A 22,713-nucleotide genomic window follows, 5' to 3' on the forward strand; every position below is an offset into this window, starting at 1 on the left:
CAGATACACTGCTCTGTAAATAGTTTTTATTTTATATAAGTCACGATGAACCCATTTCGGCATATTGCCATCATCAGGTTGCTGTCATATCCTGTCTTTTTTAGAATTATTACTTTCTCCTAGGTGTACACTGGAGATGCAGATCTGATTTCAGTTGAATCCATGTATTCCACTTTTCTGATAGCTTGGATGACAGTGGATCAGCAAGATTACATGATTACATAGTTACCATTATAAATAAGTGATGCGTAAAATTCAGTTGCTTTTTACTATTTTTATAAGTTTGGTTGTAATTATGTTTTTACCTGGAGTTTGTTTTAGTTTTATTTGAGATTTTTATTTTATTTTTTCAATTTTTTCGTAATAATTTTTTTATTGTCTATGATTTACGTTGGTGTTCTGTCTCTGTTTTATTCTCTTCATGTTTGTATCGCTGTTACTATGGATATGTGCTATTTATCGTCTCTGATTTATCACTTTACCCTTTTTCTTCATTTTTAATGTAAATAAAGCTTTCTATGCACTGTTTGTGCTATGAGTTGGGTTTTTCGTTCAGTTGCTGTAGGCAAGCGAATATATTTCAACATCCTCAAGGATGTTCATGAATGTTCCCTTTTGTGTAATATGGATGATTTCTAGTGCTTCGTTTATGGGTTTTAAGTCGTGTTTTTCTGATTCGAAATCGTCTGATTGGACGCATAGGACCTGCAACCTGGCCGGACCGTTCCCCAGACTTGACGCCTGTAAACTTTTTTCTGTGGGGAAAGATGAAAGGCGCTGTCTGTTAGGAGATACCATTGACACCTGATGATATGCAATGACCTACTACTGCAGCCTGTTCTGACATCTCCGCTGAAATGCTAGCACATGTACAGCAGTCGTTCCATACCATACCTGAAGCATATACTGCTGCTGCCGGTGGTCATTTTGAACACAACCTGTGATGGTCAGTTGTCTCGTTACTGGTCAAATCCATAAAACTAATATATGCACTTGTGTTGTTCTTTAATGTATGCTGCCATATGTATGGTGCAAGTCTCGGCGTGGAAACTTTTCAAAATACGATGCGATCTCTCGTAAACTACTCGCACTATAATCCTGCAACAAACACCACCGACATTCTAAATTAGCCTACATTTAGTTTGTTAATGTCAACAGGCACTTTTCCATTTAAAAAAGTGTATGTTTGAAGGAAAAACACACTTTCTAATTATTATTACAATCTGTTAATAGGCAACAAGACTAACCCCTGACTACCACTCAACTCTTGAAAACATCACATGTCCGCAGCTCGTGGTCGTGCGGTAGCGTTCTCGCTTTCTGCGCCCGGGTTCCCGGGTTCGATTCCCGACGAGGTCAGGGATTTTCTCTGCCTCGTGATGACTGGGTGTTGTGTGATGTCCTTAGGTTAGTTAGGTTTAAGTAGTTCTAAGTTCTAGGTGACTGATGACCATAGATGTTAAGTCCCATAGTGCTCAGAGCCATTTGAACCATTTGAAAACACCACATCAACAGCACTTCCCATTTCCGCAATATTTACGGTGGAAGTTTTAGAAGATTCACCTCGTATATTTATAAGGTTTTCACTGTAGAATAGCCTGGAATATCACTGCGTAAATAATGGCAGTTTAGTTAATTAATTTTTTGCTTAAGTAAATGCTCACCTTTGGCTTCCTCTATTAATAATCAGTTAAAGCAGAAGACGCTGATGGGTTCGATTTCCGATTATGTGAGTTTCGGGAATACTCACCTCGTTAACTTAGTGACAGTCATATGCGGTCAACAAAGATTTGTACCAAATAATCAGTGCATTAACAAGTAGTTCCCCCATCGACACTATCAGGAAATACTGATCTATTTTCTTTTGGAGTTTCGAAGGGTGTCATGGAGGAAGATAAACCTTACTGAGCGTCAATGCATTACAATGCGGGCGGCAAGGAAGAAAGCATCACATTAAACATTCTTATGCGATTCCCAAGCATTTCTGCGATGAAGGAATGGACGCAATGAAGGAGATGAGGGGCAACACTGACTACACAAGTTAGATGCTATACAGTATAGTACGCAGTACAGTTATCTACACGAACCCCTATCAGATTTCAACTCAGTGTCATCCACGTCAAAATGAAAACACAACTAATTTCAAAACTAAAAGTGGTGTAACTTAACATTAATGCTCTAAATCTATCAGAACTGTAATATGTAACCAACCCATGTAGATTTAGGTTCTTGCAGTATCACTGAATAGATGACCTGGCACTGAAAAGTTAATATCAGATGACGTCCGCATTATTTTCACTATAAACGATAAAGAATCAAACAGTTTTGTGACCATTACATGTGAGGATTGTAAGAACAGTTTCATCTGTATCTACAACGGAGGTACCAGATTGCGAAAGATACATTTACAGCTCTGTATTGTATATATATGTATAATTTAAAGTTACTTTAGTTAGTTGTGAATAAACTAAATGGCTACAAGAAGAAAATAAAACAAAGGGAGGTACTGCTTCTAATAAAACGAAATATACTATAATCTATTGTCAGAGGAGATACTGCTTGCGTAGGGTGCCATAAAAATGTTGAGTTTTGCTTGCAAACGTGAATCATATAAACTTCAGGAATTTTCTGTACCCTGTTCTAAGCATTTCACTTGACGTAATTACCTCAAATACATATGTCTAAATGGCACCAAAATATGACTATAAAGAATAAAAAACAGACTGCGCTAAAATCGAAAAAGAAATGTACCAGTAGGAATGCAGACAGAAGCGCTCAGTTTCATACACTGAAGAACATTCGAGGAATTTAACAGTGGAAAATACATTTTCTCTACTGGCATTATACACTAACATTATCCTGTGAGTGAGATTACTATCTAAGACATGCTCAGTAGTAGATTTTTGAATGTCTCTATTCTCTTGGGACAATTGTAACGGACATGAATCATAAATCTGAAAAACTAATCTAGATAACAGCTAAATGTTTCGTTCCAAAACGCCGTATTTTCAGGTACAGAGAGAGAAAGGTGTTGGAGAAAAAACTGGAGACACGGACGGGTATGTGGAAATGGTTCACTTCAAGGACGGAAATTATAACTACGAAGATACTAAGGCAAAGAAACCGAACTCGCATAGCAAATCTTCAAACTTAGCTGTTAAATTTAGCGACATGCTAAAGTATTAGAGCAATAAAGAATCAGTCCTCTTTACCCACGAAGAGAGATTCTAAGAGTTACTGAAGGACGTTCTTACTCAGTGTGTAAGTATAAACCCATTTTGAGTACTATCAGACTAGCCGAAGCCATCCATGTAGATGGGCATTCAGGGAATCAAGTAGGATTTCGGACAGGAAGATCTACAATGAACTATATAGGGTGTTGAAAAAAGTGACGAATACTTTGAGAGGTGGTGGTACTCATCGGAACAAGAAAAACAAGTACAACAAACATTGGTCCGGAAATGTACACTTTCTGCGATAAACGCGTGTTTACAGGAGGTGTTCAGCGTAGCGTCCATTCGTAACAATGCGCCACTCTGAACTCCAGCGAAAGGAATGACGCACCCTTTGAAGTGTATCCTGATGTTGTTATACCTGCTGGCACACACTGAAAACGTGACCCTGTAGTATCCACACAAATATGATCAGTTGTGAAGGAAGTTTTGGGGCAGCGGGTAAAAGTTAATCATTTGTTCGCCGTTTTTCTCACGCGAGCCTGGCAACTAATTTTGTCGTCAGCCAGGAAGCGAAGGGAAACATACTGACCTTAGTTTCCAGTCTGCACGGCAACATCCTGGTCCAGCCCACTCAAAGAAAATTTCTGTCCTATTTCTTTGGGGGATTCGGACTATGATTTTAAATAAAAGTATAAAGTTCCAATCAAAATTATATTGCACAAAGTTTCTCCCATACAACACTTGTAAATTCACTATTTTCAATTGGAAGTAAGTCTTTCTGTTCTAACAGAACATTTATCAGTTCAGAGGCGACCTCTACGGTACGTTCCTACCAGATTATCTTTCGCCCTGACAAAAATTACTCAATGAAAGTTTGTAATAAATGTTCAGAATTAATGCTTGCCATAAAAGTGGAAATAAAGTCGCCACTTCCCACGCGGAATCGTAATTCTCACTGACGGCATACTAACAGTTACTTCAGCGAATTCTAAGCGATCCAGGGCGGTGTATAGTCTTCGCGAGTTCACTATCCGTTTTTACCCCAAAATACACGCTTTGACAGAGTTCGGCTCTGACGTCATCCGACGTTTGACAGACGTGTATCTTACCGTACCTGAGTACGAAGTGAGCCTTACTACTGCCTCTCAGGCTGCAATAGGTGCCGTAGCGGACGGCCGAGGGAACACCTGTTGTCTACTGCTATCTGCATACTGCAGCAGCCTCCGAATGATCGCTCTATCGGGCACATAAACTTAATTAATGTAGGTACAAATTAATTCAGAAACCTCTTAATTTTTATTTGTATTCAGTTAAGTTTTTTGAAAGCATAGACAAAATTTCAGCTTGCTAGAATGGCAACGTTGCCTTCTAGAATTTTTATAGTGGAACTAACGGTACCAAACCAAATTCTGGCTTTCTAGCTTTATTATTTAGCGCCACTTATAGCACTTACTTTGCTTTGTTGCATGCATTATTAACGAAATTGTTTTTATTTTCAACATATCGGTTTTTATGATCTGCATTTGGCAACATTTGTAGGATTCTGTTGTCTGTTTTTTACTAACTAAACTTATTATCTGCCTTAAGCAAGATGAATCGTTTTTCACCATTTTATGAGATGTGAGAGAAATTATTCATCAATTCTCCACCCAAGCATCTATCTCTACCTACTTCCTCATTTCTCCATTTATTCATACCTCAGCTTACTTACTTCATTTCTCCATTTTTAAAATAATCCAATTTTGCCACTTCTTTCTCCCTTTTCCCCTTCGCCAGCCTACTGACCGCCATATTTCGCTATATACTTGGTGTGATCCTCACACCACTTCCACACATCTCCCTTTGATTAATGTTAAAACGGTATTGCTAGCCTCTAGGGGCATTACATTCTTATCCTTATTGCTCCTCAGACGACCTAATTCCCACCAAAATTATTACTTTATGCAGATTCTATTGGATTATTTTTATGCATGCATCTTTAACATCTTATAGTGAAAAGTGTCTCTCTTATTTTGTAGTTACAAACCCTTTATACTGATCTTATTTTTATCTATTTATTTTAGCTATGTTTTGCCTCTTATTGGCACTCAGATTTACTTTTGCCATTCACTAGGAAGATCACTTACTAAGAAGACTTTTATAACCTAATAGAATATATACAACATGAGGATATACGTGGTTCTTAGTCGCTATGATAGAGCAGAAGAAGGGAATGAAACTTGAAAAGGAAATAAAGTTTCACCCAGCTGGGACTGCACGGTATGCCGAACTGTATATCCGCCAAAGAGTGGCAGACTCCCTACAGTAACTACACTACTGGCCATTAAAATTGCTACACCAAGAAAAAATGCGGGTGATAAACGGGTATTCATTGGACAAATATATTATACTAGAACTGACATGTGATTACATTTTCACGCAATTTGGGTGCATAGATCCTGAGAAATCAGTACCCAGAACAACCACCTCTGGCCGTAATAACGGCTTTGATACGCCTGGGAAATGAGTCGAACAGAGCTTGGATGGCGTGTAGAGGTACAGCTGCCCATGCAGTTCATCTAGAGTAGTGACTGGCGTTTTGTGACGAGCCAGTTGCTCGGCCACCATTGAACAGACGTTTTCAATTGGTGAGAGATCTGGAGAATGTGCTAGCCATGGCAGCAGTTGAAAATTTCCTGTATCCAGAAAGGCCCGTACAGGACCTGCAACATGCGGTCGTCCATTATCCTGCTGAAATGTAGGGTTTCGTAGGGATCGAATGAAGGGTAAAGCCACGGGTAGTAACACATCTGAAATGTAACGTCCACTGTTCAAAGTGTCGTCAATGCGAACAAGAGGTGACTGAGACGTGTAACAAATGGCACCCCATACCGTCATGCCAGGTGATACGCCAATATGGCGATGACGTATACACACTTCCAATGTGCGTTCGCCGCGTGGCGCCAAACACTGATGCGAGCATCGTGACGCTGTAAGCAGAACCTGGATTCATCCGAAAAAATGACGTTTTGCCATTCGTGCACCCAGGTTCGTCGTTGAGTACACCATCGGAGGGGCTCCTGTCTGTGATGCAGCGTCAAGGGTAACCGCAGCCATGGTCTCCGAGCTGATAGTCCATACTGCTGCAAAACGTCGTCGAACTGTTCGTAGAGATGGTTGTTGTCTTGCAAACGTCCCCATCTGTTGACTCAGGGATCGAGACGTGGCTGCACGATCCTTTACAGCCATGCGGATAAAATGCCTGTCATCTCGACTGCTAGTGCTACGAGGCCTTTGGGATCCTGCATGGCGTTCCGTATTACCATCCTGAACCCACCGATTCCATATTCTGCTCACAGTCATTGGATCTCGACCAAAGCGAGAAGCAATGTCACGATACAATAAACCGCAATCGCGATAGGCTACAATCCGACCTTTACAGAAGTCGGAAACGTGATGTTACGCATTTCTCTTCCATACACGAGGCATCACAACGTTTCACCAGACAATGCCGGTCAACTGCTGTTTGTGTATGAGAAATCGGTTGGAAACTTTCCTCATGTCAGCACGTTGTAGGTGTCGCCACCGGCGTCAACCTTGTGTGAATGCTCTGAAAAGCATCTTCTTCCTGTCGGTTAAATTTCGTGTCTTTAGCACGTCATCTTCGTAGTGTAGCAATTTTAATGGCCAGTGGTGTAGTTACTGTTATTTTTAAATCGCTTTGCTATCTTCCTGAATGGTCCCTTACGCCCATGCATAAACTTCTTATTTTTTGATCTTGCATTGGTTCGTATTGCTACTAGCTTATTAATGCTAAAAGTAGAGGGAAAAGCTTTTGCATAGTGCCCTCTTTTCGATTTTCCCCTTTTTGCCTTAGCATGTGGCACTTTATTACCAAATCCAATATCCTTCTGCAGATATCCGTCATTCCTTATTACTGTAATAGGCAGTTCCCATGCTTTATTATTGTTACTGCCTCTTTGCTTGGATGGAATTTGTTCTGTTGTTACTTTATTTGTATCAACTGGTGTTAACGTCTCGTGCTGTACTGGGCTAGAAAATTTTCCAGTAACATCTATTATTTTTAAACTACTTTCTTTCATGTTAGCTATTTTTTTCTTATTCGGAACTTGGGACACAGTACTTACTTCACTACCACTTACAAGATTACAATGCTGAGTTACTTCAGAGATGTCAGTTCCTATAATAGGGTAGGTTAATTTAGTTTGAAAAGGTTCTTCACAGACATCCTCTAAAAAATCACTTTCAACCTGTTTTCTGCTAAAATAGTTTCGATCAGTTGCAAGTACATTTACACTAAAATTTTAGGGTTCATCAATCTCTAGTCCGCCCCCGGTAGCTGAGTGGGAAGTCGTGAGTTCAAAACTCACCTGAACTTTAAAATTTTTGCGGGCACAGTAGCTCAGCGTGTTCGGTCAGAGGGTTTAGCTACCCTCTGTAATAAAAAACTGAGTGAAGGGATCAACGAACAGCCTGAACGAGTGTCATCGGACGTCCGCCACGAACAAAGTCAACGAACAATACAGAACAAAATGGTCAGCGCGACAGAATGTCAATCCTCAGGCCCGGGTTCGATTCCCGGCTGGGTCGGAGATTTTCTCCGCTCAGGGCCTGGTTTTTATGTTGTCCTAATCATCACCATTTCATCCCCATCGACGCGCAATTCGCCGATGTGGCGTCAAATCGAAAGAATTACACCCGGCGAATGGTCTACCCGACGGGAGGCCCTAGTCAGACGACATTTATGTTTTAGTCACAATCTCTACATTTTTAGCTACCTTTTCCAACCTATCCACTGATTTTAAGTCAAAGCACTTGACGATTCCTTCCATTTCTGTTTGCTGCCTATCGGCCAAAGTATCCTCTAACTCTGAGCAACTGCATCCCTGCACAACATTGCTACTTATAATAATCTCGTCAGTGGCAAGTTAATACAGGCTACTAGGTTCCTTCACCTCATTACTATTGCTACCCTCTTCATTCATGAACTCCTCCTCTCTAAAATTTTGCAAGACTGATTCTACATGCGCTATCTCAACTTTAGCATTTAAATTGCCATCATTATGGAAGATGTAAGCTCTTACCTCATCTTTGTCCATATCAGACTCAAATCCGTTAATTATTTCTTCCCTATGATCTACAGTGTATTCTTGTTCTTCTTTGACACGTTTCTTCAGCGTATCCAAAATACTGTCCACTATGTTATGAGTGTGGTTGGACACATCACTGGTACTTCCTGCTCCTATTTCATCATCCCTGTGCTCTGTCTGTGTATATAGGCTGACTTTTGTGCATTTATTACTGGCTGTGTTACTATTACCGCCTGTTGAGCGCCAGTTTCCTCACAAACGGGATTCAGTTTCCCACACACGGCCTGTTGTGTTCATTTGCTACAGCTATAGATATGGTAGCATTTTATCCTCCTTCTGGTCTTAATGGCATGGATCCTGATGTAGTTCAACTAAAGGCTGACGAAAGTAATTCAACCGTTTTGTTACTTCATCATGTGTATGATGATTAGATATATGGTCTGCTAAGTGATTGTACTTGTAGGAGGACTGATTACGACCCTACAGGGCATGTGGAATGGAGAATTTCTGCGTTACTGAATTCCTCCTCCGTGCCTCAAGAGATCATCAGAAGTCAAGACCTCATGGTTGTGTACCACCAAGACTATATGGCCTTCCAAAAATTCATAAGGAAAGTATTCCATTACATCCAAAAGCAACATTGGAGCTCGTACTATAATGTAGCGAACATCTCGCTTCTTTGCTGAGACCTTTGGTGGATAAATGCTCTCATCACATCCATAACTCAGCTGACTTAATCAACAGACTGGGGGCTCTCCACCGAAACAGTTCTGACCGTTTGATGATTTGGCATTAACTGGCAAAAGGTTTCAGACGGACATCGCTACTTAGTTTCGGTGTGTCCTATCCTCCCTCTATTTTACGTTCAACCAAGAACATTTTGAGTCGCTGACGACGTCGACAATGGCACCCCTCTGTCTCTCTTGGTGACCACCCTTTTTATGGAAGATTTCGAGGAGAGAACGCTTGAATCAATTCTCTTAAACCAACTGCATTTTGGAGGTATATAGACGATACTTTCATAATGAGGCCTCATGAAGAAAATAAATTGATAGAGCTTCTTCACCCCCTCATCTCCATTCATAACAACATTCGACTTACTGTGGAAACAGATAAAGATGGTTGTCTGCCTTTCTTGGATATCTTGGTTAGATGAATGAATGATGGCTCTCTGGGGCATTCAGTTTATTATAAACCTACTCATACTAATTTGTATTTGGAAGCGTCAATTTGTCATTACCCGTCGCCAAATTTTAGCGTGTTTAAAACGCTAATACGCAGAGCTCACATCGTTTCAGATTTAGATAGTTTGCCTAAAGAGCTCGCTCATCTAAAGACATCGTTCAGAAAAAAATGAATATTCCACCCAGAAGTTTAAAAGGCCACCGTCAGTTAAAACCAAGAATGAGGAAAAGAATAAAGAGGACAACACCCTGGCAAAATCTTTAGCTTTTCTTCCTTTTGTGGGAAACATTTCATTTCAATTAGCATGAATCCTCTGTAAATGGTTCAAATGGCTCTAAGCACTATGGGACTTAACATCTGAGGTCATCAGTCCCCTAGACTTAGAACTACTTAAACCTAAGTAACCTAAGTACATCACATACATTCATGCCCGAGGCAGGATTCGAATCTGCGACCGTAGCAGCAGCGCGCTTCTGGACTGAAGTGCCTAGAACCGCTCGGCCACAGCGGCCGGCTAGTCCGTACCAGTCGGACAGTGATGGAACCCCATCATTTCCAAGATTTGTTCTAATAGAAGATGACAGAGTGCGCCAACGACGATGGCGAACGGTAATGCAGAGTACAGCTGAATTCCCCGCTGTTCCACCAGCGATGGCGCTGCCTCTGGGAAGCGTGGTCCGTGTGTCAACCTCATTTGACGCATGAGCGGAATACTAGTAACGTACCATACAATGCGCAACGGAGAACCTGTTCGTCAATCTTCGACAGCTTACCATAAAATGCCTGGCAGAGCCCAGTCGAAATATCGTGGGATGAAATATGGGGAGGGGGGAGGGGGGCGGTAGGAAGTCAATGTCAAACGGGCCGATTTGGAGCAAGAGAGGCACCAAAGGACATCTTAATTTCCATTGTCTATACTTTTACAAATAAATTCATAAAACTGTGTCAGCATGATCATCAAGGATTCACACTCATAGCAGCGGAAGTTCAAAAAATAACAAAATAGTATTTTTACATATGAAATTTCATCCTCTTTTTTACTACTATTGGCAGCATTTGTTGCTATAGATACTTTTCTTCGTAAGTAAGAGGGATCTATCGATGAGTTTTGCACAGCATACAAACCATTTTATTGTATTGTATGGAACTGGGGACCTAGAAACGACGGAGAGGCTTCGTCCCCACCATAGCCCTCAGAAGTTAGCAGTTCACAACCCCACAACAGGCTAGAGCAGTACACTCACCCCACCCCCGCTCCACACCTAACGCAGGGTTATTGTGCAGTTTGGCCCCCAGTGGACTCCTCCGGGAACGTCTCACACCAGACGAGTGTAACCCCAATGTTTGCGTGGTAGAGTAGTTATGGTCTGCCCGTACGTGGAGGAAGTGTTTGCCTAGCAATCGCCGACATAGTGTAACTGAGGCGGAATTAAGGGAACCAGCCCGCATTCGCCGAGGCAGATGGAAAACCGCGTTAAAAACCATCCACAGAGTGGCCGGTACACCGGACCTCGACACTAATCCGCCGGGGGTATTCGTACTGGGGACCAGCACGGCTTCCCTCCCGGAAAGCAGTGCGTTAGACCGCACGGCTAACCCGGCAGGCGCATACAAACCATACTTACCGATATATGAAACTCTAGTATTTTCCAAATCCATTAAAAACTGTCGTAAAATTGAGATGATTAACTACAAAATTTGAGTTCATTCATTTTTTCATAAATTAAATAAATTGCAGAGTTCATGCACCTGTAAGTATGGTTTGTATGCTATGCAAAATTCATGGAAGACTCTCTCTTACTTATGAAGGAAAATGTACCTATAGCAAAGAATGGAACCAATAGTAAGTGAAAAAATGATGTCTCTTACTTATGAAGGAAAATGTACCTATAGCAAAGAATGGAACCAATAGTAAGTGAAAAAATGATGAAATTTCACACGTAAAAAAAAATTATTTTGTTATGTTTTTGAATTTCGACTGCTATGAGTGTGAATCCTCAATCGTTCCTGGTCATGCTGACAAAGTTTTATGAATTTATTTGTAAAAGTATAGACAGTGGTGATTAAAATGCCCTGTTTTGTCTCTCCTGCACCAAGTCGGCCAGTTTGACATCCAACCCCCCTTAAAGGACGAAATGCAAGTCCGAAATTTGTTTGAACACTGCTTATAGTCTCACTATTCACAACATCCCTTTTTGCAAAGATGCTGATTGACATAATGAGAGAATTTACAGTAGAGATGAGAGCCCACGTAAAATACCTGCCAAGCTGTCGAAGGAATTCAACATGTACAGATACATGAGGGAAGATAATGTCATCCTAGCAATACACCTCAACTTCGTACGGGAGAGAGGAGTCCGGGAATTAAGACAAAAATTTTATAAATATCAATGAAATAACGGACATTTTAGCGTTCATGAATGACATTTCACCACTGGCAGAAGTCGAAGAGACACTTGTGTAAACTGTGACACGGTTGAGTGTAAATAGCATCGAAGTGAGAACGAGGTCAGTTAAGAGACAAGCAAAGTAGTCACCTATCCATAGGAGCACTAAAAACTGCGCCATGTAAAGAAGTCGGTATCGCTAAGCAGGGGATTCGATTTAAGCTTGTAAACAAAAATCACAATATTTGAAGTGAGTGATTACACAACGGAACAGTAACGGTACAGACAACAAGCTTAAGCGCACTACTACGGATGGCAAACATTTAAGTGTACATATTTGCAAAAATTCCGGTATTGAAACAAGGAACAGTATCCGATCTCCACGAACACCGACGACAAGGAACTTTTAACGTTGAAGTTTAAAATCTTAAGAAAAGTTTTTTGATCACGTAAAATGTTGATTAAAGTAAGAGGAGAAATACTGTAGAGCTATGTGACGTCCAGAAACGTATAAACATTATGAACATAATGTAAGTAATAAGCCTACAGCTGACAAGCTTATGACATTATATATATTGGCTTAAAACGTAGCCAGGACACATCCTCGAGATCAACCCGAGAAAAGTGTTGAAATGGGGCATTGTGGAACATCTGGCACACGTAGATGTCAACAAAACATGTGTGGAAATAGCTCTATATCGTCTTTACTGAAGGAAAAATGTAAGTAAGCCCTGCGCATTGTTATCATCTGCTGAACAGCGTTTTTGTAGATCCAAAATATAGATGTGGATGCGGAACTGCGGTTGATCAGTAACTCCTAGAAAAAAGATATCAACACACGTAATTCTTCCTAATTTTTTTTATTATTTAACAAAACAGTCTCGAAGCCTCATTAACGTCGTCTTCAGTCACCTATGCGAAAAGGGAATGGCAATATACAGACATTGGTGCACGTAGAATAGGTACCACATATACTGAAATGGATACCGTGACTTCTACTTATTCGACGTGTAGACTCCAAATACACGACAAGAACTATGGAATGACCCTATCCTCTCTAGACAATACTAAATTTATCAATCGCTTTCGTGACCGTGTTCGTCGTATTTGTCTTTAGTGGTCATCTGTCTGGTGTTCTTCAATTGAGTATTTAGTTATGACACTAGATATGTTACATGTAGACACCTTGCATAGATCTGCAACTGTTTGGAGCAGATGCATCAACTGATGAATGATTTACCAATTGTAGCTGTTCCGGCGTATCGACAAGCGCCGGCACGAAGACGGAGAACGCAAGACCAGATGAGGCGGTGAGACGACGCCAGTCAATAGCGCGCTGACTAGGACGTCACCACGATAGGAGAGGAATCTAGACGAAGTGAATATAACCGCCGCTTCTGCCAGCCTCGGCCGGACAGTATTCGCACAATACTAGGGGAGCACTACGATAAAAGTGACGTGTGATCCATATCAATTGTTTAAATGGACATTGTATACAGCAAAGGACTTTGATTGTTTGCATGTCGCTCATCGCTTGCGACATCGTTGCCAATTCGAAGTTAAGTATTGTCAATCTGCTTTATTTAAATAAAAACTATTAATGTGATTTGATTGAATTGTTGTATAGTATTCCGAGAACGCAGCATCCTGTAGGCACCTTATATGAGACGAGTGGGCAGGACCCCACAGTAGCTTCTTAATTATTTGCCTGTATTTGGTCACACATCTCAGATTAATTTTATGGCCTTTATACCTGCTTTGAGAATGCGGCATTTGGAACGCAACAAACAAATAATAAATATATTGTTCAAAATTCTTAAGTATATAGTAGCAAAATCTGTGTGCATTTCAGTAATGGGGTCAAAACTAGTTAATTATGAGGTGAACGTTCATGAGACGGACGTCAATAGCGCCAGTTTTGAGAGCTCTCACACCAAATTATTTGATCCATTCACATTAGTGACGCAGCAGTCCTGCTACTGCGGCAGACGTATAATGTATGGGCGGCAGGAGCCTTACGGTGAAACTGTGTGACTGCTTCTTAGTATTTTATGAACATCTTGATCTACAAAGTTACTTTGACGGTGTATTAACTACAAAATTATTTGTTTTAATTAGAACACCATTAATTCCTAGAATCTCTTCTGGTATGTTTTCACTACAGTTGGGCAAGCGAAGTGCGTAATTTTAGTTTTTAAATAGATACATGTCATTGTGACTAGTGAAATTACGCAGTTGTTAGTTACAAATGAAGGAAAAGAAGATTAGGATTTTTTAATCACGTTAAGTGCAGATCTGTAGTTCTCAAGCTGATATCAGATATGTCAGAAGAATCTTTAATTAACGGAAAACACTGACCAGTTTTCACTGCTAGCCACTATGTGACAGCTGACAGAAAGATAATGAAAATGATTTCGATTCATAAGCAGCTGCTCTTCTACGAAGTATGTCGAATACCTTTCGACGAGGGTTGTACGTCTTAATTGTTAACAAATACAGAATTCGGAGTCAGATGAAACTAAGATATTAAATTCTGGTTTTATTTTAGAAGTAGAATTAATTACATTACTAAACACAATTCTAATTTATAATTAAAAATGCTCTACCGAGAAATGCGTTCGTATGCTCTATCACTAAACGCGCCTATTCCATTGAGACGACGCTGCGGCGCTGCGAAGAACCACACCCTGCCATGTGTTGGGATGTGTGTAATCGTCTGTCTGCCTCAGGAGCGGCTACCCATGGCACACAAGTACCATACTCACGCTTTTAAAAAAAATTCCACACCAAGAAAGACAAAGTTGGTTGAAAATAAACTTGCAACAAAAGAATGTTCATGACAGTGCACAAATAATTATGAATACAGAGTTGTACATTATCTTTGGCTTTGAGAACCAATTACAGCGTTTATATCTCCCGGATTCGTATCGAAATGGGTATAGATATGTTGCGGGGGAAACTCCTTAGTTTTACACCAGTCAACAAAGTATCAACAGTGACTACTGGAAGGCTGCGATGATGAGGAATCATATCAACAATTTCCCAAGTTTACTGAATGAGTGATTAAACGAACATGCAGACCAGGGAAACAATGTCTCAGCAATTCTTCGAAGAACGCTTGCATTGGCTCACAAGACGTTTCCTGGCATTTTCCTGCTCACACTTTGTCTGGATGTGGTTGTCAGCGGATACTGTGAAAATTTTGTAAGCCTAACGATAGAAAACATTAAAAGAACGAAGAAAACAAATCAACAAATGGGATGGTAGGTGGCACAGTAACTGACAGCAGAGAAAAAACTCTAAAAGCATTGAAAGAACTCTTTAAGTGTTTGTTAAAGACGAATATTTAATCAAGTTAAATAATAATAAATTAGGGAACCAGTGGATGAGGACACGTGTGAAGGGAATCACGATATGAAGAAAGAAATTTGCCTCAATATCATAATACATCATAAACAGTTATTAAAGATGGATGAAAATTAATGCAAATGAAAATCCCAAAATTATTTACAGAATGTCTATCGAGTCACAAATCCCTCGAAACTGTACCAGTGCGATGGTATTACATAATGTTTGGTCATCACATCAACGCATATACGGTTACTACTGTAGAAGAAGATGAAGTCGGCCCTATCAGTAAACAATACGATTTGCCACTCGACACACCAGCGACGATGCTTGCGTGTCCATTGTAATGTTAGGTGTGTTTAAGCTTCGGAGAGTTGAAGGTGACGCAATAACGTTCATGCTAAGCAGTGAAAATAGTGATATTTGCAGAGAGATTTTCAGTTGCTATTTATACAAACAGAATGTATCATCCTCTGCGTACACTCAGCTAATAATGTATTGTTTATCGGAAAAGGAATCTGTGGTAACTACAATTAACCGCGCTTCTTTAAATGTCCTCTATAATACCCATGTACGTGATATTTTCTTACACTTTTACAGTTATGAGACACTTCTCACGCCATTTCACATCACTCAATGGTGCCCGTTGATAACTTGATGGCTGAAAATGGTGGGCAGGTATATTTGTCCCGTCGGTGAGAACCCTAAATTCCTCTGCCCATTTCACCTTTCTGGTCCCGAGGCATCCTATTATTTTTCCGCGGAACGACTGGACTCATATCGATACACAGCGGAATGGAGGTGCCTGATTTTGGCGTTGTGCGCATTTTGCTTCCCCGTTATTCATTTTTCCTGCATTATTCGCAGCGATCGGATTTCGGCTTTTGTTTGAGTTTTCTGTGTGCAGCGCCTCCCTTACCCATCATTCGACACAATTCAGCTGTCAGCCGCGGAGACGGAGCTCATTCGATTCTGCATTAACGCGCAGCAGCGTGTTTGTCGCACAGAGTTTGCAGCTGTCCCGCTTCCCTATCTGATTTTTCTGGTTGTCCGATTTTATCGTTATAGCAGTTGAAGTAGTGTCCATACTATCGAAATTGTCTATTGCAACGAATTTTTGTTTAAATATATTCTTCGGATCACCCATGATGTCCCGCCTTTTTGATGCTCTATCCTTGGAGCTGTCCTGGTGTTTCCGCTGGTCTAAACTGTATCTAAAAGCAAGCCAGTTTATCGAGTATTGGATTTTTATTGCACATCGTGTAGGCTAATCTCTGCTGTTATTTTTCGTGGTACTAAACGATGCGATAGAATACCTTTTCAGCGGTTGGCGGTGGCTCCCTACAAGGGAACTGAGTCCTTTTGTGAATAACATAAAGAAAATTTTTCTCAGGCTTAGAAAAAGGAAGCAGACAATATATCAGAGTCAGTAATCTCGAGATCATTCAAGGAACACATCATGTTGATGAAATCTAGAAACATTAGAGTTTAACGCCTTGTCGGTGAAACGAAACAGACATGGCTTGTTGGAGGAACTATCTCGCCACTGATTTGAAGTGAGTTAGGAAATGTATGAGCAACCCCTACCACGATAGCTGGAAGAGGATTTACATCCCGCTTCTCCAAAACCCTAATCAAGAAACTTAGCCACAGTAACATCTCACTCGTATAGAGAAACGACTGTATATGAGTTTTAATAATGTATTCAGGGCGTTTCTAAACCACCATTACACACTATAAGGACGTATAACAGCGTCCTCAAACGGCATTTAAAATAAGAATGTACGTTTTCATGTTAGAGGAACCAATATTTAAATTAATGGAGCCCATAATCTTTTACATTTACTAGGTAACAACGCAACAGTGTTTCAGGATTGCAGTCATAGATGTTACATTTGTAACTGGTTAATAAATGTGATAATAACCACCAGTGATAACTACTAATTAAAATGTGGAACTGAATATGGACTGCCAGAAAAAGAAGAAACGCCGTGTGTACAACCTGACACGTGAACGTATCAGCGGATGGAAAAAAATAAGGGAACACCAAAAATACAACTCATTACCATCACTAGTACGGTGAAGGAAATTGTTGGCACTCTAAACAACTTCTTGTCGTCGCAGAATGGTTAACTGCAGGTCCTGTATGGTTTTTAAGGGAATCTTATAACATACTTCCTGCAAAATAGTGGTAAATTCAGGTAGCGATGATGGAGATGACTAGCGATCATGCACCGTTCTCTCCAAAGCAGACCACAAATGCTCAATAATATTACCATCTGCTAACTGTGGTGGACATGAAAAATGCGAAAATTCATACGCGTGCGCACAAAACCAATCCTGGGGGAAAAAATCATAAAATCAGATGGACCCAACAGGCAAAATGATCACGTTATCCTTGGCAGTAATTTGACCCCGCAGAGTATCCATGGGGTTCGTGGAATACCCGGATGTGGATGCCCAAATCATCACCGTACCCCTTGGTACGTAAATTCAGCCAGAAGTTGGAAACAGTGTGAAACATGACTCAACCCACCAAATGACTTTCTTCCATTGCTATATAGTCGATGGTTTATGTCTTCGGCACCAAGTTTTCTTGCTACTAACGTTTGCATTGCTGATAAGTGGTTTTGGAATTTCAGCTCGTCTTGTAGTTCCTTTCTTATGGAGCACTCTTCTTGTTGTTTTGGTGCTGAGAGAGTTCGCGAATGCGACATCCGATTTCGCAGTGACGTCTGTAGTTATTGCCCCCTTATTTTTGTCACAATACTCTCCGTATGACTGTCCGTCACGATCAATGAATATATATTTTCGTCCACGTCGTGACTTAGAGGATGGTATGTTTCGCAGACGTATGTAAACGTGTCACAGTCCATAGCACCTATTTCGATATGTTGAATAAAAACCGGATCAATTTATTCATTACTTAGTGTGTAATGTCTAGCATTCCTCGATAACCCGCCATTAGCAGTGTTCTTGGAAGCAGTAAATAGGCAAATAATAAAGGTTTTATTTTAAAGAGTTAGGTGCCCAGAACTTCGATGACTTCAGTTTGTTATTCAAAGACAAACTGGAAACGCTAACTATGAAGAAAGTAAAGTTTGCGTAGAACCAGCCTTTCACAATTCATGCACATCGCCTCAAAACGCAGCACTGAAGAGACTACCGCATTTTCTGTATTAAAAAGATATTTGCACATAAAAATTGCTTACAACTGTACAACCCTGCGCTTAAAACGAATTTACGCGGCACGCTACGAATCAGTATACAGACAATTATGATAAAGGCTATATTTGAAGTTTAGGCGCACAACAGTATCCGAACTCAACCTTTATTACACGAGGGTGAATAAAAGTGGTAGAATAATAAAACTTCAACTGCAATTACAATATAAAAGTAGCTCTAAAAAAATTCTCATGCACGAGTGCGCACACACGCACACTGCATAGTCATTCATTGTTTTATTTTTAGAACTTGCAGAAAGAAGTAAGATAATTGTGGCTGGCTGATGACTTGAGTAACAAGGATGAATCTGCAATTCTGCAATTTACTGAAATTTTCAGCCTAAAGGTTTAGGCTGTAGTCAGACTTATCATATTCGGGTGTGATAGACACGTAAACTTAAAATCAAATGTGAAGCCCAGAAACCTCACTGTGTCTTTACAATTATGAACAGTGTCTCTCATCTTGAACTCAAAGAGTTAAAACAGAATCTGAACTGTTGAAAAGAACACACACAGTTCCTGAAGCATCTCCGTGTTGAGGGATGAAAACCTCTCTTCTCCACCCATTCTTCAGACCTTCTAATAGTCGGCTACAACTGATGGATTGTTGTTACAAAGACTGAAGGAATAACAAAACATGGTACGTCGCTCATAAACAAAGCTCACTGAAGAGGATCCTTTAATGTTGACGTAATACTACTAACAACTATGGCAAAGCATTTCACACTGTTTTCTTGTACAAACCGCTTCAGAAATGATGTCACCGAAACAATAATTAAAATAACGTGGCTACAGAAAGTACAATACAGAGACGGGACAAATATTCCAAAGCCCTATTTGTGGAGCTACCCGAGCATATTGTGCCTCCGAGTATTCCCATAGGTCTTCTGCATGGCAACAAATATACGTATTAAATGTAGCCTGAGTAGGAAAGCCTGTTGTAGTACCACCTTCTGGAGGTCCAGGTAATAAAAGGTGGAGTGATAGAGCGATACTTTCTGAAGTCACGCCGAAAATTCCTACGAACTGTCTGGATTCTAAGATACAGAATAGATGGCGTCCAACCATCAGCATCAAGGTCTTCTGACGAACCTAGTAACGGCAACACTACAATGACTACTCTGGCTACATCCAAATGAAGTTTCAAAAAGCGAGAAGGATTTTCATTGCGACTAGATAAGTTGCCATGAGCCGTAGATAATGCAGAATCCAGCTCTTACATAGGAAAGGGGCAGTTCAATTCTTTATCCCCTCAGTGACCTCAAAAAGCTGAGTTCCGACTGGACATAAGGCATTTCCCATCGGTTCCAGATCTCTTCCCGATAGTCTCCCAAACGACTGTACTTTTAGTGGAACGCTTTACAGAGTTCAGCAACTGTTGCCACGATCTCATTTAGCTCTGTCTCTGATAATTCTACATTTACATCTACACAGATATTCCGCAAGACTACGTATGGTGCTTGGCAGAGGGTACCCTGTACCACTACTAGTCATTTCCTTTCCTGTTCCACTCGAAAATAGAGCAAGGGTAAAACTACTGCCTATATGGCTCCGTATGAGCCATAATTTCTCGTATCTTATACCCGTGGTCTTTACGCTCAGTGTATATTGGCGGCAGTAGACTCGTTCGGCAGTCAGCTTCAAATGCCGGTTCTCTAAATTTTCTCAATAGTCTTTCTCGAAGAGAACGTAGCGTTCCCTCCAAGAATTCACATCTGAGTTCCTGAAGCATCTCCGTTACACTTACGTGTAGTTCGAACCTACCGGTAACAAATCATGCAGCCCGCTTCCAAATTGATTCGGTGTCTTCCAATTGATATTTCGCCGTCCCTAACCGAAATGCTGCGAGGTTCTCCGTAGTTGACCGGTACTAGAACCTACGCAGATCCGACCACCTACCCCTCTTTGCGGAGCGGAACTCATAGCTACACCAAACTGTTAGGCCACCAATTTAGCTGGCCTGAGGACTGTGGGATGAATGCTTCCGCGGCGTGGTGGATCCTGGAAGCTATCACGAGATTCAAACACAGAAAATAGGCAGCACAACGTCAAATTTGCCTTACTGAACAATTCCCTCGACAGTTTTATTTTGGACATTGCGATTTCCGAAAGATGAATATTCCAGATTGGATGGTAGTCACTTGTGTACATTCATTGACCACTTCTCATTGAGAAGGGTGTGTTAGGGCTGCAAAGCACACCGAGATATCGATAGCAGTGAATGATGCTGTTGTAGTACTGAAGTTCGTCCCCCTCCATTTTTCAACAGACTTGTGTGTGATGACATTAGGAGGCCATCACTGGATGCATCTGTTGGGCAGATGGCTGCGGAGCCCCAAAGCACATGTGTTACGTACGATTATATGGCGAGAGGTGGGAACTTGTAATGCTCTTAGGAACATAGTCGAACATGATCATTTTGGTACTCCAGGTGTGGCGGTGCTGGATGGGCGTATTGTCCTCCAAACCATCGAACACGGTACAATCACCGACCATCGTTATTATGACACTGAAATCTTTCCCCACGTGCTTCTTTTCTGAGGTGTCTTTGGTCCTAATTTCATTTTTGTGGATGACAGTGCACGAGCGCGTCGATCTGCGCAGCTGGAGGAACTCGTGGAACGAGAGGATATACTGGGTATGGATTGGCCTCCCCCTCCCCTCCACCCCTTGAGTTACATCCCACTGAGAGCGTGTGGGCTGCATTGGGGATACGTATTGCAGTACGTCCACATGCACCAGTGGTAGTGGAGGAGTGCTCAGTCGCGCTGATGGGGGGAGAGTGAAAAACCGTACCACATAAACTCGTTACCAATTTAGTATCCATCATGGGAGCACGATGCAGAACACGCACTTCCATCGATGATGACCACAAACCCCATTAAGCACCATGTCCCAACTTGCGGAATGTCCAGGGAACCACCATGTCATTCTGTCCGTCTCATGGCGTATTTCTTCCAGATATGTTCTGTACTATACTTCAGCAGTTCTTTCTATGTTTGGCCCAAGTTCCATCGAACTATGGTCCTTGTCAGTGACAAATCATGCAAAAGTTACTTTCGTTCTCATGTTTAGCAAACCACTGGGCGGAGTTTGGAGAAAAATATGGAAACACTACGACAAATCCACGCTTGAACATGAATGTAGAAACTAGGCAAGCCTGCAGGTTGTGCTGTTGTCTCTGACCACGAACGGCACCTATGCAATGTCCCCAACACTTTGGATGTGTCAGTTGTGGTCAGAAGAATGTTCTCTGTGATTTTGAGTGCGTCATATCGGATCTAAGTGCTTTAGACGTTGTAAAATTGTTGTTACTCGTATGGTGTGTGCTTCCATAACCAAGGTAGCCGAAGTGTTTGGTGTTTCAAGAGTAATCGTATCGAAGCTATACATTACATATAGCGAAAGCGGGAGTAAGTCATCTGCTAACATTCAACGTGGACAAAAGTATGTGTTGAGCGATCTTGGCAGACGCTCATTGAAGAAGAGTGTGACGAAAAATAAGGGGACGACAGCTACAAAAGTCATTGCAGAACTGAATGTCGCACTCGCAAACCCTATCGATCGCAAAACAACTCGAAGGGATCGGTAGGCCCTAAGACTTGCAGGGCTGTGACAATTTGGACAGTCATATCTTAGAATTCCGTAAGCTCAAAGATCACTCTGCACGGTCACTTTACGACCAAGGATATGTGATCATTTCGGCTGATGAGTACCAACTCATGGTCCATTGTTAGTTCCCCAATGCTGATGCTGTGTTCCAAGACAACAGGGCCCCTGCTCATAAAGTCCGTATCGCTCTGGATTGGTTTTCTGAGCACGAAAATGAATGTTCGCATCTCACCTAATTACCGCAGTCATCACATCTCTATATTATTGAGATTTTGTGGTCTACTCTGAAGAGAACCCTGCGTGATCGCTATGTTATTGTAAGAATGGTATAAGAGTCCCTTAGAAACCATACAAAGCCTGAATTTATCTATTACGAGCCGACTGGAAGCTGTTCTTTCCTATTCCGTACTAGGCTTGGTGATGTGTTGTGGTTTTAGTGTTTCCATATTTTTCTTCATCGCCTGTACACGGTTCGAGATGAGAAAAAATAAGCAATATTGGCTAAAGCAAACTGCCCGGCTTAGGTACGCTTCATAACCGTCATTTCGACGGGATCATAACACATTGACGCATCTCAGCAATGGTGCACTGTCCGTATACGCATGGATTCACACGCTGGTGACATGAGCCCCAGTTCACGGTGGTTGTACCGTACTAATTAGTGTAAGCCACGTTTAGTAAAGTGTATCAC

The 22,713-nt window shown here is 41.2% G+C and overlaps 1 protein-coding gene across 1 annotated transcript in view; it reads right to left on the minus strand.

Annotated features, from left to right (window-relative positions):
- The window catches only part of LOC126184288 (uncharacterized), a 480,787-nt gene that overhangs the window by 321,148 nt on the left and 136,926 nt on the right, over nucleotides 1-22,713 (minus strand). The window lies entirely within an intron of this gene.

This window comes from Schistocerca cancellata, chromosome 4, assembly GCF_023864275.1.
Source record: "Schistocerca cancellata isolate TAMUIC-IGC-003103 chromosome 4, iqSchCanc2.1, whole genome shotgun sequence".
Taxonomy (NCBI): Eukaryota; Metazoa; Arthropoda; class Insecta; order Orthoptera; family Acrididae; genus Schistocerca; species Schistocerca cancellata.